The sequence below is a fragment of the Nicotiana attenuata genome, unplaced genomic scaffold, assembly GCF_001879085.1.
Source record: "Nicotiana attenuata strain UT unplaced genomic scaffold, NIATTr2, whole genome shotgun sequence".
Lineage (NCBI taxonomy): Eukaryota > Viridiplantae > Streptophyta > Magnoliopsida > Solanales > Solanaceae > Nicotiana > Nicotiana attenuata.
Genome location: NW_017671284.1, coordinates 82,186 through 91,504, shown reverse-complemented (window position 1 = coordinate 91,504; position 9,319 = coordinate 82,186). Strand labels below are relative to the sequence as shown.

Sequence of the window (9,319 nt, the reverse complement as noted above, 5' to 3'; positions counted from 1 at the left end):
GTTAATTACTTCATCAACTGTATAAAAATGGTTAAGGGTATAAAATTGGCCGGGCTTGCCTAGCAGTGTGTTGCGCGCCATCACGACCGGGTTGGGGTCGTGATAGATTCCAGACAACCCCAGCACAGTTCCTAGCACGTTCGAGGACGAACATATGTTTAAGTAGGAGAGGATGTAACGACCAGACCGGTCGTTTTGAGCCCTAGCGTGCCGTTCAGCAGTTCGAGGCCATGAGCAGCTTCAATTCAGGCATTATGACCTGTACGCATGGCCGGAATTAAATTTCGGGAAGTTCGGAGCTGACTTGGAGAGGAAACTCTCATTTCGGAAGCTTTAAGTTGAGAGAATTGACTAGGATTGGATTTCAGAGTAAACGACATCGGAATCAGGATCTGAAGGTTCCGGCAGGTTCGTATGATGATTTCGGACTTAGGCGTATGCCCGGATCGGGTTTTGGATGACCCGGGAGCATTTTGGCGCTTATTGTGGAAGTTAGCATTTTGGAGGAAATTTCATAAGTTTGGGTTGAAGTGTATTTCAGTGTTATTGATGCCCGTTTTGGATTTCGAGTCTGGGAGTAGCTCCGTATGGTGATTCTAGGGTTGGGCGCGCGATCGAAAGTGAATTCGGATGCCCGTGGGTCATTTTGGGGTCATTTGGCTCAAGATAGAAATTCGAAGGTTTTAGAGAAGTTTGACCGGAAGTGGACTTTTTGATATCGTGGTCGGAATCCGATTCCGAAAGTTGGAGTAGGTTCGCAATATCGAATATGACTTGTGCGCAAAATTTGAAGTCAATCGGACATGATTTGATAGGTTTAAACATCGAAAGTAGAAGTTTGAAATTCTAAAGTTCATAAAGTTTGGATTGGAGGTCGATTCGTGGATTAAGCGTTGTTTGATATGATTTGAGGCCTCGAGCAAGTTCGTAACGTGTTTTAGGACTGGTTGGTATGATTGGTTGGGGTCCCGGGGGCCTCAGGTGGATTCCGGGTGGTTAAGGGATTGAAAATGGAATTTTTTAAAGGCTGAAGCTGCTGGTTGCCGGTATAACCGCACCTGCGAGATTTGGGCCGCAGGTGCGGAGCAGCAGAAGTGGCCAAAGGAGCCGCAGATGCGGTTTGGATCAGAAGGGAAGGGACCGCAGATGCGGTCAAGCAGCCGCAGAAGCGGGACCGCACCTGCAGCGGTCTAGTTGCAAAAGCGAAGAGGGGCCGGCCAGGTTGGGACCGCAGATGCGGTCATTTCGTCGCAGATGCGTGACCGCACCTGCGGAAGAGGAAGCGCAGATGCGCAAGCGGAGCCTAGGAGGAGGATCGCAGATGCGGATAGAAGCTCGCACCTGCGGAACCGTAGAAGCGGTCAAGTAACCGCAGGTGCGGAACAGCTGGAGACAGAATGGTTCTTTTAACAATCGGGGGTTTGGTCATTTTCCCCCATTTTTCATTGGGTATGGGCGATTTTGGAGAGCTTCAAGTGGGATTTTTCATCATCAACGACAAGTTTTGGAGTATTTAGCTTCGATTCTAGTCTTTGGAAGGGCGTGGAATGCCGGTTATGGATCTTCGGAGCGAGGTGAGTCGCCTTTCTAAACTTGTTAGAGGGAATTGTCCCCATAGGTGAAATAATTGGTTATGTGCTCCTATTTTTGGGGGCTACGTACGCACGAGGTGACGAGAGTCCGTGCGTAGCTACTAATATGTGTAGTCCGGGTAGTCTAGGACCCAAAAGCATGCTATACTTGGAATAATTGTAATCTTATTGACAGTTGAATTTCTTAGATCCTATTGAATTTGTAAATGAATTTCTAAGAGGAATAAACTTTATTTCTTAAATTATTAAAGAAGAGTTAGCTTCTAATGGGATAAATGTTTCCCGTAAAATTCTTAATTTACTTTTTAAGCATGTATTTTTATGTGTACCTGCGTCGCATGTATGGTACGCGAGCAGGGTGATTGTTTATTTAAATTTGACCACGTCGCATGTATGATTCGCGAGCTGTGTAATAGATGCATCTATGGTTCGGGCCGCTCGGCCCTCGGCAGTGCACATTTTACATTTATGTTAGATCGGGCCGTACGACCTCGGAATGAGTTGCGCATGTTTGAATTGCTTGTCTTGAGATTTATTGATATTGCCATCTGCTCTCCCCGACTTGAGATAATTGTTAATTAATGGATTATGAATCCGGAGGCTTTTAATAAAAAGGAACTTTTACCTGTTTAGTAATTTATTTGAATCTACTGATGTCCTTAATAAATTCGTGAGTCGTCGCTTTAATAATATCATTATTTGACCATTAGTAAGTGTCGAAGTTGCCATCTCGGCTCTACTTCTTCGAGATTAGACGAGATACTTACTGAGTACACATTGTTTTCGTACTCATGCTGCACTTGTTGTGCATTTTTGTTGCACAGGCACATGTACTTCTAGTGGTCTGCTGGGCGTAGCAGCATGGATGATACAGGGACTAGGTGAGCTGCATTACTCGAGGTGACCCGCAGCTAGTATAGTCTCTTTCAGTGTATTGTATTTACTTTCTGTCCAATTATATTCTGGACGGATGTTGTATTGTATTGTTTCTTAAAAAGAGCTCATGCACTTGTGACACCGGATTCTGGGGATGTGTATGGGTTTATTCAGAATTTTAAAATTTGTTAAAAATTTTATTTCTTATTCAGTGAAATTTACTATGTATAGTTTAAACGTATAAAAGAAGAGATTTCAGAAATATTTAAAATGAGAATTTAATTAAGTGATTTGGTTGGCTTGCCTGACAACGGTGTCCGGCGCTATCACGACCCTTAGTGGATTTTGGGTCGTGACATCGACACTAATATAATAAAGTCTAAACATATATATACCACATCATTCAAATCTACCATAAAGTCTAAATATAAAATTTAAACATCCAAGAACAGTAATCAACCTTAAATCACTACTACTCATCAGAATCAGTCTCTTCATCATCATTGACACTCACAGACTATACCAACAACAGCATCAACACACAGATGCTCACAAAAACACCCATCTCATCCAACAAGAAGGCAACAGTTCTAGCAACAGTTCCAGCAGCAGAAACTGCAGCAATTGCAGAAACCCTCATACCATTCCCTGCAACCAGTTGATGTAGACTTCCAACTAGATCCAGTCACCCCTCATCAGTTGGCCCTACACAACAATGTAGTTTCCCAAAAATTCTTAGTTATATTATGAATCATAACAACCCCACAATCTTCATCTTCTTTCTTCAAATCACTAGGTGGCAAAAAACAATCCAAAGAAAGTCCTTTTATATTAAAATCAACTTCTTCAATTGTCCAAACTTCTTCCATTCTAGTCCTAGTCTTCAAAGTTTTGGTAAGAGGACCTAATTAACTACCACATAAGTTTGAAAAGGATTTAAAGAAGATCGCGCACAAAAGTAGATGCAGAAATGGACAACCACAATAAGATTGTTTCATTTTTCTCATAAATAATGACTGAAGATTTTAAACCCTATGAGTACCAATAATACCACAGTTACTATAACTTTTTTGTCATCTAAATTAATAATAATATTACTATCCAACTCTCCCATTCCTATACACAAGAAAGATGCAACTTTCACAAGCAAGGCATGCTTTAAAAAGGATATTATAAGAAGTTCTTTATAAAAGCACACTTGCAATAGGTAAAACCAGAAAGGATAATATAAGAAGCCAATCAAGAAAGAAATTATGATATAAAAAATGGGAAAGCACACTTGCAATATGATATATGGATATCATTTAGGGGTTCGATCGTAATGATAATTTTAACCGTAGCTAAATTATGATAAAATAGCCTAAGATGGTAAAAGGAGCATATATAGCTTCACTCTCAATTGATAACAACATAATTAAGAAAAAGAGATGATTAATTTATAAAGATAAGAATTGAGAAGAGGATGACATTACCAATCTCTATTGATGTGCAGCAAAACTCATAGATCCCCCGGTGTGCAACGAGCCACCCTTTTGAGTGGCTCGAGCTGCCTTTGCTCGTTCGCTATTTTCCTTAAATTCCACACTATTCCATATTGCTAAAAAATTTATCCACACATCTTCGCTTATCCTACCAGGCTTCTTATTCTTTTCTTGAGCTTCATACAATGAACTTGTAATTCATTTTTTTGCTTTCTTCTCGAAGACATGTTTCATTTCATTGTCATATCGTTGCTCCCACACACACTTAGTCTGAAAAATAATTAAATATTGTAAAGTGAAATTGAATACTTGATATATAATTTAAAAATAAGGTTTATACGTACCCTAAACTGATTCCACATTGAATCTTTGATATGATATGGAATGTCTTTCCATCTACCACAAGCATCATCGTAAAGTGGCTTCATAGACACTGTAACCATATGCGCGACAGTAAATGAAGGGAAAAACATGCATTAAAATTAACATATGTAAAATGTATATTCAATAGAATAAAAATAAACATAAGGATTACTTACCCATCTTGCCCATCCGGAACAATAATCAGCCTACTATATGAATCATATTGTGGAGTCTCTTTACCACTTCGACCCCTAGAAGCTGCTGGTGTAGCACTACCAATGGATGGTGATGTTGGTGTGCCAGAGACTCCAATATTTAACCTAGATACGCTAGGTGTGCTTGATGCCGGAGATGCAGCTGGAGNTTTAAATTATATTTTGACGCAAAGTAAAACAGACAAGTGACAAATATTTTTATTTCTAATTTTAATTCAAGACCGTTGCATTCTCCAAAGAAGGTAATAAAATAATTCTACAAAGATATGACATACCGATATTGTATTAATAACCCCTCGTCAAAATGACTTATCGAGTCCCACAACCTTTTCAAAGGTTCAATTAATCCAATCGTTTACCCTCCTTTTGTTTTTGTATTAGTCAAATGCAATTTGCGTTGAAATGGACTTATGATTAATTGTATGACGAGTAAATGAATCCATTAAACATGTACTAACTTGAATTGAATAACAGTAAAAAGGGTTTAAAACCCATTAGAGCCATGAAAAGTGCAAAAAGTTTTCAACGAGGAAAAGCGAAAAACCTCAAACGAAAATCCGTCCATCTTATCTTTTGCTTATAAGCCACCCCCACATTTACCCCACCCTCCCACCGCTAAAATCTTTGAATTTGGATTTAATCATAGTTTAGAAATTAACTTGCGACTTAATGAAGAAAAGTCAAAACTAAATTTGTGGAAGATAAAAACAAAGAAAGGCCGAACTCAAAATTAGATCAATTGTAGATTTAGTTCGTTAAGAAATCCACGAGATACATAAACATTAATTAAACCTCTTTGACTCCGTTTATATTCTGTGATTGGAACCTCTTTGTTCTGTTTTGCATTTTTTATGATAGGAATATTTAAAATGTGACGGACAGAGAGAGACACACCTGCGTCGTCGTCGTCCGATCAAAGCCACTGCAGACGCCGCTGGAAGAGAGGAGGAATGTGACGCCGCTGGAATAGAGGAGGAACGTGAGCAGTGACAGAGAAGACAGAAGTGTGTGGGAAAGGAAAACATAATTAGAAAAATAAGGGTTTGGGCCCAAAATAACTAAGTTATCCGACTATGGTAGTCCGTAAATAATATGTGACTATGTTCCGACTACTGTAGTCAGAAATAACATAATATTTATTTAATTTTATTTTGAAAAATTTCGACTATGTAGTTGGAAAAAAATAATATTTAATTAATTTTATTCAAAACATTTCGATTACTATTTCTATGGTCTGTTCTGACTACAGTAGTCGGAAAAATATACGCGCAGAAAATTCCTGCGAAACTTTACGACACTAGTAGTCGAAAAATAAGTTGGTAAAATTCTAAAAAAATAATAAAAATACAAATATAAATTTTCCGACTACAGTAGTCGGAAAATTAAGACTGAAAAATTGTAGTCGGAAAAAAGCTTTTTTCTAGTAGTTACCTTTAACAATTTTAAAATACTGAATAATCCCATAGACATCCCAGAACCCGGTGTCACAAGTGCATGAGCAATTTCTAGGAAACAATATAGTACAATAAATGTCCGGAATACAATTGGACAGTAGAGAAATGTCACGACCCCAAACCACCCCGGTCGTGATGGCGCCTATCACTGTACTAGGCTAGCCGATTCGATATTTTCAACACAAAAAGGTTCTTTTTCTTAGTTCATTTACTAGTCAGATATCATCACAAATCTTTCATCTAAACATTTCAATACAAGCGAAACATAATATGCAAAACATCAACAACTGCCCGATCCCGATGTCGCTAGTCATGAGCCACTAAACTACAATTTGATACTGTCTGCTCAATACAAGATGAGTTTGATAAAAACAAATACTAAAAGATAGGAAGGAGAAAGGCAGGGCTGCAGACGCCAAGCAGCTACCTTGCTAACTCCGGAAATGCTCTGAAAGAAAGGACTCAATATCGTATTCGTCTAGAAGAAAAACCAAAATTGCGTTTTACATTATGGTCTTACAGAACGACAATTACTTAAATACGTTCGTATCGCCAGAAAAGCCAAGGGGTCAACAGGTCAAGTTTTACTACAATTACTTGAAATGCGTTTGGATAACATCCTTTTTACGATTGGGTATGGCTTCAACTATTCCCGCAGCCCGTCAATTAGTTAACCATCGACATATTTTAGTTAATGGTCGTATAGTAGATATACCGAGTTATCGCTGCAAACCCCGAGATATTATTACGGCAAAGGATGAACAAAAATCCAGAGCTCTGATTCAAATTTCTCTCGATTCATCCCCTCATGAGGAATTACCAAACCATTTGACCCTTCACCCATTCCAATATAAAGGATTAGTCAATCAAATAATAGATAGTAAATGGGTCGGTTTGAAAATAAATGAATTGCTAGTCGTAGAATATTATTCTCGTCAGACTTAAACCTCAGACTGAAACCGAGGGTTCGGAAAATTTTCTTCCCTTTAGGCGAAGTAAATTAACCTAAGGTTAAGTAAGATAAATCCGAGTTTGATCTGGATTTCCCCCATTTTTGTATCATAGACCAAGGATCTATTTTCATTCCTTGTCTACTCTTTTCTTTCCAGTATTTTGATTATGATTATTTTTGAGTATTCTATTTTACGCGTCACAGCAATTAGGAATTGAGAATCTATATCTTTAGATCAAAGAAGGGTCTAGCTGTTGGAATAATGGTATCCATTGCTATTTGAGCCCTTGTTGTTAGTAAAATTGGTGAATTAAGCGAAGGTACGGAAAGAGAGGGATTCGAACCCTCGGTAAACAAAAGCCTACATAGCAGTTCCAATGCTACGCCTTCAACCACTCGGCCATCTCTCCTACATAACGATTATGACCCAAAAACCGAGTGAATAGCGAGTCAGTCATAATCCATATTCCATTATTGGATAGGTACGACCAATCCATTTTAACTGAAAATTTTTCATCAAAGTCAAAGCAAAGAACGATTTTTCTTTCCTTCGAGGCTCCGGGATAAAGATACAATTTTGCGTAAAAATTGTGAAAAAAAATTCGATTCATGTTTGCAAAAACAACGTTCCCTTCTTTTTCTGATATTTTTATAACGGATTAATTCAATGAATTAGAACGAATCACCTGATTGATGGTCTATATCTTTTAGACTATAGTTAATGGATACTCTTAAATCATAATTCTAATTATATAGACTATGATTCCATACCAGAAAAATTTTCAAATTCCTTTTCGGTTTTGGAGTTCTCAACAACAAACACCTACCCCTCTATTAGAATAGACATTCATAAAAAAATTTTAGATTTGATTGTATAGTGTATACCCGTTATGTACACAAAATTGGCAGTTATTCTATTTTCATCATAGAATGATTATTCGGTCTTTTTTCTTCTTTGTAATTTGTATCATGATTCAATCAAAATTTCTCGAGTTCTTCGAATTTGTAACTTCACCGAAATCGGAATAGTTCCTATACTACTACATTAGTATGAAATCGAATCGCCTTGAAATATTTCTTATTTCTTATCGATTCCTGTCAAAAAGGAACAATTGGAATAGAGGATTCATATCTTTTGTTTTTTTCTTTAAAAAAAATAAGTTTTTATGTTATTTCGTACTATACAATTCTTTTCTTTGTGGGATCTTTTTCCCATGAGAGGTAATGAGAAGAATTCTAGAATGGATTGCTACCTATGCCTAGATCACGGATAAATGGAAATTTTATTGATAAGACCTTTTCAATTGTAGCCAATATCTTATTACGAGTAATTCCGACAACTTCAGGAGAAAAAGAGGCATTTACCTATTACAGAGATGGTGCGATTTGATTCTTTTTTTTTTTATTTCATATTTATTCATTTCTCTCAGTCTTACGAGGAGAAAAACACGTGATTCGAGAAAATTTTTGAAAAAAAAATCTACGCTTTTTGAAGGTGAAGTTTGGAAATAGAACAATTCCTTCTGTCGTGTATCCTCGATTAATGCAACCCCAGATGCTATGTTTCGATTCTCGATTCTAGTATTAAGCGAAAGGTTACGCCTAGAGGTTCTGTATTACGGGTCAATCCTACTCTACTAGCGCTAATAGGCAGCATAGGGGAAGAAGCACTACACCTAGGAATCAACAACACGAAAACTTTGTTCTAAGTCAGCCCTTCCCTTAGCGGGCTTGGGACTAAAAGAATGGTTGGGACAACAAACATCCATCTCGTTCGTCCTTTGGATACCCGTATAACCATCGAAGGCTATTGAAGTGACTAATTCCTGGAAATTAGGAGGCGTTAAAAACAAAGAAATTGTTGGAGTTATCTTATCATTTCTATCTAGTCCCAATAGGCTTGATGTTAAGAAAGAATCTCTTGCAGGAAGGTTGGCTAGAGATTTCTTGTAAAAACACTAGCCCTGCTGAGTTCATAATGAGAATATTTTCATCGTTGAATCTTTTTTGATTCTATGTATTATTCTCATTATGCACATAAGGGAGGAGCCGTATGAGGTGAAAATCTCACGTACGGTTCTGGAACGGAGATTCTTTCAATTGAATGACGACCGTAACGGATGTCGGCTCAATCCGAAGGAAATTACGCGGAAGCTTTGCAGAATTATTATGAAGCTATGCGACTAGAAATTGATCCCTATGATCGAAGTTATATACTCTATAATATAGGGCTTATCCACACAAGTAATGGAGAACATACGAAAGCTTTGGAATATTATTTTCGAGCACTAGAACGAAACCCATTCTTACCACAAGCTTTTAATAATATGGCCGTGATCTGTCATTACGTGCGACTATCTCCACTATAGAAAGAAAAAAAAAAAAA

The 9,319-nt window shown here is 37.7% G+C and overlaps 1 non-coding gene across 1 annotated transcript; it reads right to left on the bottom strand.

The window, feature by feature from the left end:
- Nucleotides 1-7,256: 7,256 nt before the first annotated feature.
- On the bottom strand, nt 7,257-7,343 carry TRNAS-GGA. Its single transcript has one exon. It is a non-coding gene; the product is annotated as a tRNA-Ser (tRNA).
- Nucleotides 7,344-9,319: the final 1,976 nt, after the last annotated feature.